The sequence below is a fragment of the Vidua macroura genome, chromosome 7, assembly GCF_024509145.1.
Source record: "Vidua macroura isolate BioBank_ID:100142 chromosome 7, ASM2450914v1, whole genome shotgun sequence".
Taxonomy (NCBI): domain Eukaryota; kingdom Metazoa; phylum Chordata; class Aves; order Passeriformes; family Viduidae; genus Vidua; species Vidua macroura.
In genome coordinates, this window is record NC_071577.1 from 32,195,295 (window position 1) to 32,205,757 (window position 10,463).

At 38.7% G+C, this 10,463-nt stretch overlaps 1 long non-coding RNA gene across 1 annotated transcript; it reads left to right on the top strand.

Annotated features, from left to right (window-relative positions):
• The first annotated feature begins 475 nt into the window (after nucleotides 1-475).
• LOC128810345 (uncharacterized) lies at nucleotides 476-6,861 on the top strand. Its single transcript, XR_008438021.1, has 3 exons — nucleotides 476-770; nucleotides 3,643-3,802; nucleotides 6,664-6,861. It is a non-coding gene; the product is annotated as an uncharacterized LOC128810345 (long non-coding RNA).
• Nucleotides 6,862-10,463: the final 3,602 nt, after the last annotated feature.

The window sequence follows — 10,463 nt, forward strand, 5'->3', positions numbered from 1 at the left end:
GGTTTACCACCAAATCCTCAAAGTGATTTCAGGCACAGATTTTGAAGAAGGTTGCCTGGCTTGGAAGCAGCAATCTCCCTTTCACAGAGGTCCGGTGTCTTCTTGAGAGGAGGTAAGAAGATGAGTGTTAGGCAGAATTTTACTAACAATGCTCTGGATAGACATCAAGGACTTTTAAGGATTTTTAAATGTTTCTCTGTCACAGTTCTTAATCTCAAGAGCACTTAAAGCATGTATCTAAAAGATTTTTCCTTTCTGTTTCCTCTTTGTTCAAAAAGGAAGAGATTATGAGGAGTTCAACTTTCTGATTGCTTGTTTGTTTTTTACTTTTCATCCTGGGGGATTTAAATTACCTGTATTTTGGGGGCCAGCTCAGCAAAAACACACAACAGGAGCAGTGTGCTTGCAAGCAGATTGTGCAAATGTTTCTTTTGTGATGTGTTTTCTTTTGTATCGCTGTAGTCAGCGACTGCTCTGGATCCCATCCTAGGCCACAAGCCAAGAATGAGAAATAAGGCTGCAAGCGAGACAACAATTCACAACCACAGTATTGTTTGACTTGGAATACTCACCGGGGTAAAACCTACAACAGGAATACAAGATGCTTTAAGTAGCAGATGCTGATTTTAATCTTTCTGGTAGTTAGTGAGTCCACCTTGGCCAGCCCACAGAGCCAGGAGGGACCTGGCAGAAGGATTTCTTCCTGGCTATGTCAGCGAGGAAATGGCAGCAGGAGCAAGGGTTGTGAAGCACCCAAGGTGATCAGCAGTGTAAGTAGGAAGCATATGAATATAGGCTTTGTTAGAGAAAATGACTGTGCTATCAGTGAAAGTTAGCAGCAGCAGATGAAGATGAATGGTCAAAATGGGGAAAATATACCTGTGTTTAGTCTCTAGGAGTTTCTAGCCAAAAATACAACAGTCTCTGAGCATACACATTACATGAAAAGGCAAAGATAAAACTGTTTTGTTACAATATGGAAACAGAAAAACATAGGCAAGGGAAAATAGACACTGGGGGTTTTATTCTGCTTAAAGAGGGAGTAAAACATTAAAAACTGCTGCAAAATTCTGACATCAGAGTAGGATAAGAGAGCAACATATAGTAACCAACATCCCTGCTATGAAGTAGTATAACAGTTTTAGAAATATGTAGCCTAGATTTTAGAGTAAATTAATGCAATACAATGCAAATGCTTAAAGAACACTCCATTTTACAATGCAGCTTTAAAATTATTTAGGAGACATTATGGTATAAATATTGAGTTTGGGAATATACCACAAATTACTGTACAGGACTATATAAACTCTCTAATTTCCAGAGCTGTTTTTGTTTGAATTGTTCAGAAAATGTTGACAAAAAACTTTTTGATAAAAGAGAAAACCTCTCAGAACAGTTTGTGATTTCCTAATCCAGCCCAGACTCCCAGTTCCTGTCCATCTTTGAGAATGCTCTGGGTGGGATCCAAAGCCTGTGAAAGCCATGGATGGGATCCCACTGGCATTCGGCAGGTGGGACATGAGTGCCAAGTCAGTGTCGGGATGCCTCTTGAAAGCCATATCTCTCACTGCAGATCCCAAACATTACATCTAGGCCTGAAATAATCCTCTGTAAAGCAAGCTACAAAGGCTTTGGGTGTTTCACGTTCACACTTGCTAGTGAAAATGAAATGGCAAATAGTAAATTTGTAAGGATGGCAATTACAAAATGAAAATAGCGCAGGCATATTCATTGGAAAAGTTATGTGTTGCACTTTCCAAGAAGGGAATGCAAATTGTCCTATTCAGGAAGGCCCAGAGCTATCAGCTCAAGCAGTGCCTGTACCCTGGCCCTGCATCAACTGCAGTTTTACTGGCAGGGGGAGGCTGAAGCTCTCCAAGCTGTGCATCCACAGCCGTGAGCATGGGCAGCCACCTCTCTGCTCAGCACCATCCCTCCCTCCAGTCTGCCCCAGTGTGAGTGAGCTGCAGGTCTCCACACCCTCTGCTTGCCCAGCACAGCTGAGCTCTCCTGTGTGCCTCCAAAATTCTGCATAAAGCAAAACAGGAAGATCAATGGACAATCCTAGAGGAAAATGTTAGAATTGCAAACCTGTATTTACCACCCACCAGATCCAGAAGGGAAAGGTGCAAGTGGTTCCTCACCTAACCTGTGCAGGCAATCCAGCCAGTTCTCTGGCACCTCCATGGCTACACTGTTTTCCAGAAGTAGCTGGTCTTTTGTCTCAGATGAAATTTATTTGTGTGAAATGACAAAATTACCACTAAGGGCAATGGAGTGCTAAAAGCAAGATAAAAAAGAAAAGCAAAACAAAAAAATCAAAACCAGAACAACAACAACAACAAAAACCCCACCAAAAATCCCAAACCAAAATAAAACAAAAAAAAAAAAAAAAAAACAAAAAACAAAAAAAAAAAACCAAAAAAAACCACCCAAAAACCTGTTCTGGAAAAAGGTTACAGTTAACTATTTTTCTGCAAATTAAAGGCTTACAAGCAGAAGAGGTCAAGGACATGAAGGACTCCTTGACTGCCCTTTGACTGAACACCATCCCAGGTGTACAAAACAGACATACCCAAAGAAAAGTGAAATGCCAAAGAAGTGAAAAAATGGAGAAAACTCAAATTAACATCACCTGCCATAAGTAGATTTTCAACCAGCCTCTTTTTTTTAACCAGTGATCCTAAGCAAGAAGTCGCACAGGCTGTGGGTAAAGCAAATGGCACAGGTTTTCTGTCTCCTGGTTTGTCATGAGGTCTGATGGAACTTGGATGAGATTTTTCTAGGTTTCTGCCCTGTTTGGGTTCTCAGGTGTGCCACTGTCACCCTGAAGCTGTTCTCCCTGCCAGTGCCTTCTTGAGGCATTTTATCCCTATCAAGCCACATGTTTTCACTGATTTTCATGGAATATTTGGAGTATTGATCTCCTCTCAGATTTATTAAAATGGGTCAGATTCAGAAACTGTTGCTAAAGACATGATATAAGTTCACATAAGTAAATACAGACATGAATATTTGTCTGCAGGGCTTTTTGTTGTTGTTTTGTTTTATTGTGGGGTTTTTTGTTGTTGTGAGGGAATCAGCTTAAAATATTATCTGGCAGAATGAGATTTCCCTCCATCAGTCACAGTGAACATGCTCTCCTATTTCATTCATAGTTCCAGGAAATAATAATAATTTTAGTAGGAAAGTTAATCTGTCAGGATTATGGCATTCAAAATGAACTGCAAAGAGAAATAGAGAACCATAAATGATAAATACACATAAACTAATTGCTGGTTTTATTTTATCAAGTCACAGAAATATAAAATGCTCAGCTCCAGGGATTCTAAATGGATTGAACAATATTTTTTTAAAAGAAATCTTTCATTTGTTTTATTCCAAGATAATGAATAAGTGCCCCCAGGACAGTTTTGAAAGGAGATAATGCACCTCAAAAGCTGATTTCCTTTTTCTGGCAACATATTCTAACTGTAAAAGTACTTGGATTAAGTAACTACACTGACTGGCTGTCAATGCTGCAAAGCAACTCTACAAAGCCACCTTAGTTGCACTTCTTATCCACAGCTATCTTTCAGTATTCAAAACTGTCAGGTATATTTTCTTCTCATGTGAAAACACAATTTCCTCTTCAAACTTCAGGTGCAACCTGGAGAGCAAGCAGCCCAGCAGCTGAGGAATCCTGAGATTTGCCCCCCTTAAAGCCTTGGCAGCTCCTCATGCCTTCCAGCACTCTGTGGGATGATATGGGGCATCCAGACCATCACAAAAATATCAGTGACCTGGCCCTTTCTGCTGGAGGGTAAGAGCATATCTAAGTGTTCATGGCAGACTGTAAGCAAGCTGAAGAGTAGTTTGTTCTTTTTTTTTTTTTTTTTCTTTCAATTTGAGATATATAGTGGAGTTAGGCGCTTACAGCTTGTTGAATATGAATGGGAGGGGGGTTCCCAGGAAACTCAGGGATCTTAGGAAACTACCTGAACAGACATGCAGAAGAATTTTTACATTGCTAAAACCTCCTCCCCCCAGACAAAGTAAGATTATAACAAAGAAGGATAGAAATGGGCTTAGGGTAACTGAATGCTGCTCCTGGTAGGTCACTGTTTTTTTGGGGTTTAAAGACAAAATTAAGATCAGGTGTTAATTAGGTGTCTAAATAAAAACAGAAAAGACAAATAAGGAGATTCAAAAGCCAAAGGCTTATTGTAAGGCCTAAAATTTACACACAGCAGTATGAAACCCAATCTTATAAGTCCATTTTACTTATCAAATATTTTCCTAAAACTTCCTTGTGCATGCAGCACACAGACAACCATGACTGGTTGGTGTCTCTACACCTGTTAACATTTCTGTACAATGAAGGGAACAAAAATGCCCAGCCAAAGGGAGGAGGCAATATGAGCAAGTGGATTAAACAAAGAACTGGTGATAGATATGGGTTTGCACATGTCTCTGCCTTGCTGAATGATGGCAAACCAAACTCCTGCTGCTTTAGATCCCTGGCTAAACTGGGTACTGAGCCTTGAGGCCTTCAGACTGGAATTTCTGGCCTGCTGTGAAACCAGACACTGCTGCAGCTACTGCAAACCAGGAGCTTCAGCGCTGACCTTCAGCAAAGAGCTCTGTGCAATCACTGCACAGACAGATGTTGCAGTCTCCCCTTCACCCCAGACTGAGGATGATGTATTTCCCACCAAAATTTGAATCCTTAAGAGGTACACCTGGCAAAAGGGGTACACTTGGGGTAGCTGCAAACCTTTGGGTGCCTCAGGTAGAGCAGTTGCAGAGCTGTGTTTCACATTGCCCCAGGAAAACCATGGAGCCTTCCAAATCTCCTGGCTGCCCAATTAAAAAGACAGGGAAAATGTTGAGGAATACACCTAGCTGTGTGTTTGCAGTCCTCCAAAAGAGAGAACAGACCATTGATTTGGTCCAGTAAAACCTTGGTTAGAAATACCAAGTCCTGCACTGTCAATAGTGCTGCTCACAGATATTATTTCCCTCCAGCAGTTTCACTTCAGTGTAAAGTCAGACAAAACTGTCTGAGGGGGCCAGTTCAGAACAGAAAAGCAAAGCTGTTCTCTAAGGTTTGGGTGTGTTTGCACCTCTATAATAATACAATTTCAGTGGGATTGCCAAAAAGTGGGGGATCAAAATACCTTGCTGCTTTTACAGGCATCAACAGCCCTTTGTTATATAATGAAATTCAAAGCCTAATTACGGTTACCTAGTATATAGTACAAAAATATTATCTCTTTATATATACATGGCCCTACAAATAGCTTTTTGCTAGTATGCCTCAGTTTCATTAAATGTGTTGATGTTTATAGCTCACTTTTCAAAGCACCTTCAGGAGACAGAAAACATACAAGTGCCTTAAGAAATGTTGATTTATGAACTATACTGGTCTTTATTCTTCTTGTAAACCTGGGTGGAAAATTGATCAGCTATAAGCCTGCTATAGATCTCACAGGTTTGCAAGATATATTATTGTATTTCAAGATTATCTGATGTTGCAAAAGATTTTTTTCCCCTTCTTTTTTTCTTTACCATGGTCATACATTTTCCTGTCTCATTTTTTTTTCTACTGTTGTTGGAGTTACAGAAGCTATCAGAAAATAAAAATAAAGAAGAAATCCTAGAGAAAGTAGCTTTGGGCCACCCCAGGTTTTCCCAATCCATCATAGCGTGGGTTTTATTTCATACCCCACTGAGGTGGAATTCACAGAATGTTTCTTGAATTACCATGAGGCAGTCTTATAAGACAATTACTGTCTTTTTCTCCCCCTTTTGCTTCACTCTGCTTTTGACAGCTGTTGGCATTTATTATATAACCAATGGACCCAGCATTAATTTTCAGTAGGCTACAGATCAGCTAAACTTTAAAGTAATATGTACAGAATAGGACTGCTCAAATGTAGGATATTCAGCTTGCAGAAAACAAAAATACTTCAAAATTTCTTTTAATCAAATTTTGGGCCGACAGAAGAAATATGAGAATTTTATCAAAATTTTCCAAAAATAATGTTTTTACAATGTTAGAGTAATAAGAAAATGCTGACATTTTTATGAGAACAAAAATGTCATTTTACAGGAATAACAGTTTTGATAGCTCAAAATCCAACACTGTTCCTGTAGCTCTTTTGTTTGGGGTAATATCAGGGAGCTATGGAGCTCTTTGTAGTATTCCCCAAATGTCACCTGCCTTGAGAATCTCCCAAATACTGATTTTTTTTGGTAAGACACTATCATTAAACAGTACTACATATTCCAAGGTAAATTATATTCTGGGTCACTTATATTTTTATTATTTACTCCAAAAACTTGTACAGATCCTGACTGTGTAAAAAATTATTTTGTAGACATTGAATCTTGGTTTCTTTCACTGGAGTCTCCATTGAGAGACATCAACAAGATTTCTGGAAAAGGAAGAGTTCCTTCATTATTAACACAGATGTTAGAATGTAGACTGGAAAGTGGAATGTGGACTGAGACAGAAGGTTAGGAGAAAAGCTTCAATTAATCCTCACATTAATCACACCTAAAGATATCCATCAGTGATCTTGACATACACCTGAAACAACTTTTTAGATATAGATGGAATGGCTGTTCTGCATATCTCAGTCTTATGGGCTTTTTTTTTTTTTTTTTTTTTTTGCATAGACAGTGATTTTCTTCTCAAATTCATACCTCTCCTGGAGAAGTCACTGAACACGTAAAGTTGGAAGAAAGTATATGAGAAGAAATCTCCTATGCTGAGGTTTTGTATTTCCATGTAAAGTCAAGTACAGTAATTTACTGCATGAGATAAGAAGGGCCAGATGGACCACAGACCCAACCCAGCTGGTTCTAACATTCTTGTTGCCACCTTTCTATCAACAATGTGATAATTATGCACTCTAAATGCACTCTAAATAAAAAATATCTTTGAAGAATTCCTTAATCAAGAACTTTACTGTTACAGCCTCCTGCTGGAAACATTCTTTTCCTTGACATGAGCAAGTTTAAGTGAACATCACCATGATTTGTTAGGTGGGAGGAAGCTGTATGACAAAACACTTCAGAGATGCAATGTTTTTTGCCAAGCAGCTGAAACTGTTTTGTTGATAAATGTTCATGTCTCATACTATTAACACTGTCACACAGGTAAAGTTTGATCTCCTGACAAAACCTCTCGTAGCTGTCTCTTAATCTATTCAGTAATCAATATTAACACTCTCAAATGTCTCAAAATGTTCCTTTTAGCTTGTTTGTTTCACTATATGCTATGTACACACGCACATATTTCACTCCATACATTTATCCTGAACATATATTTCATTCCAAGTGATAATACACATTTTCTTTAGTAGCTGCAATAACCTAGGATGTAACAGAAAGATGAGCACTCAGATAACCTGGCAAAGAGCACAATATTAAAGATCTGGGAAACAGGGGAGGCAGCTGCTAACACAAACCTGCAGCTCATACTGGCCTTTGGGCTCCATCAGGACCTCAGGAAAGTCTGGCACTTTTGTCTGCTGTCTTAGGAACCTGTTTGGCTTTGTAACCTCAACTCTGCCTGAGCCCAGCAGGAATGGGCAGAGCTCAGTTGTTGATGGAGGAGGGCCCACCCCTCTCGTGAGTGAGCCTGTCACACCTCAGGTCTTTAGGCAGACAAGTAGTAAAAGATGCAGTTCTGTGGTAAACAATAGATGGTTTGCCTATTCCAGCTGTCTCATAATATTTAAAATAAGCTGTGATGATGCATAAACCCAAATACTAGATGGGCTCTCACACCTAATCACTCCACTCTGAATGGTAGTGAAGAAGTGCTTTCCAGATTAACTACACCAGACACATTGACTCCATCATGGTGAAGCAGATTCCATTTTTCTTTTAAACACAGATTTCCTTAAGACCATCAGAACTCAAAAATTAAAAGAAAATTAGCTCATATCTTGGCTTAACTGAGACCTGGAAGGATAGAACAGTTATTTCTTGGAGTCCAAATGAGCATAACTTTGCAAAGCTGGAATTTTCACAAGCAGACACTGCATTTTAATAATTTATCTTCTCAGAGGAGCATATTGTACCTTAAAATAAAGCCTGAAAGGTTTTTTACCCTGTAGGGAATGCAGCTACAACAAAAGAAAACTGAAAGCCATTTGGCTGCTTGTGACCAACTCAGAGTTAGAATTGGCCAAATTCCACACATGAGCGGGACACAAACACACACCGCCTGCAACCAGCTCCAGTGCCAAATTGCAACCATATTTATAATCCTTTCAAAACACTTGGGTCCATTTTTGTGGGAACAACAAACATATAAATAATGAAAAAACAGTATTTCCTTTCGGAAGTGAAGTGTCCTCTCCCCCACAGCCCCAGTAAAGGCAGTCATGTTGCATTTCCTGCTCCCGAGGTTCATAACACCAGCTGTTAACATTTGTAGTTTCTTGTGAAGACTTTTTTAGAATAAACATGATAAAAGTAGGACCACTGAAAGTTGTGATATATATTGTATCTTCTGACTAAATCTAGGAAAAAGACATGGACAAATGTTTTTCATAATTTATATGATACCTGTTCCTGTGAAGCTTTTGTTTCAACATCAGAAAACTGGTTTACTCTTTAATATGCATTCAAATTGCATTTGGTGGCTGCACAGAGTGAGATTTTGTACCTATGCTATGGGGCTATTAGACTTGTAAGGACAACAAAGAATCTCTCTTGACGCTCAGACACTATTGTAAAGGCAAACTAATTTCTGTTGATACTAACCTCTCAAAATACCAACAGCTTATTCATCTATGTTCATGCATATATTCAATGTATAAAGATATTTTATGTTTATACATAGCCAGGTTATGAAGATTGAGGACAGACCATTAGTTAGTCACATCTGTCAACAACATTTAAAATTTATACCACATTACACTGTCTCCTTTACTGTTTTGTGATGCTGAAATTTAAAATTTTCCATTTGAAACTCTGTTTGAAGAAATGTCCATCATTCTAAAGTTCCAAGAGATCAGCTCCCTCCATTGTCTGCTATAACCAATTCATCCTCAGAGGATAAGTCCTACACCATCCAATAATATTTCTAACAGCACCAGCATCCCAGATTGAAAGTTGTTTTCATATCTGAAGTAGCAATTATTTATTGAAGACATTGATGTAGCAAACAAAAAAGAAGCCAATATTTTACACTGAAATGGAGGGCAAAAGGAAGGAAGGATGGTTGTTCCCTGCAACTGGGCAAATGTGGGCTGCACGATGCCACTTTCAATTCTGAAACATGAAGCAGAGCTGCAGTAAAACGACATTAGTAGCTTTCATATGATAATTGGTATAGAAGAGAAGGTTGTTTCTGGGTGGAGCAGTAGCCAAGTTCACTGAACCTAGCACACCATTCAATCAACCATGGAAAAAACAATGGGAGATAGAGATGGGGGAGACTTTTATTTTGACTGGGTAGCAGACATGAAGGCAGGGGGTGAGTATAGGGAGGGGAAAGTATGCAAAAGTGAGAATTCAAGATAGCTAAATATTTGAAATATCTCTGAATGCACATATATTATTTATAACTGTAAAATAACAATCATTCCCTCATCGACATACATGGAGGCGAACCAAGCAAATGCAGATTTAGATGGGACATTTAACATATGAAATAATGAAGGGGGATGGTGGCAGGCTGCCAAGTCTCCCCCTCCCTACTGCTCCTCTCCCCAGTCATTGACTTTCAAAGAGAAAAAAAAAAAGTCTACACCGACTTCCAGGAGATGCTGTGAGAAGGGATTTACACTTAGTAGTATCTTCTAAATAGTCCTAAATAAATTCAAGTTTCAAAGAGGTCCTTGCATGAAATGTCTTTTTAGCTCACTGGGGCAGACATATCAGTTGGGATTTTCCTGCCTATGTCTTTTAGGTAGGATTTTTCACCCCTTTTATTTGCTGTCTTTTGGCATAATTTTATTCTTATTTTAAAATAAACGCAACAAAAGGCAATTCTATTTTCATGGAAATTGCTAGCAGTATGAATTTCAGCTCATTTCCAGAAGAATAATCTTTGTGCCGGTCAATTCAGCCAATATAGATTGCTGGCTTTCACACAGCAAATTACTAATTAATGACAAATTAAATATTGTTCTATATGAAGATGACTTCAGAGGTGGTGCATAAAGTTTGGGATTCCTGGAATATATTCAGACTGGCTGCAGTCCATTTGCATGAAAATATGGCTGTTAAAATCATGTTGTTTTTTTGTGCTACCCAGCACAAAATAAACCCTCCTGATGCATAAACATATTTCCTTTACTCATATAGATATTTACATTTGATTCAACACTCTTGGTGCAGCTGAAGACATGTTTTTACTGCAAACCCACAGAAATATCACATTAATGCTTTGCTGTACTGTTTGGAAAACATCATTCAGGCTGCTCTGAAAAATGCAAGCCATGCTATCAAAATGCATT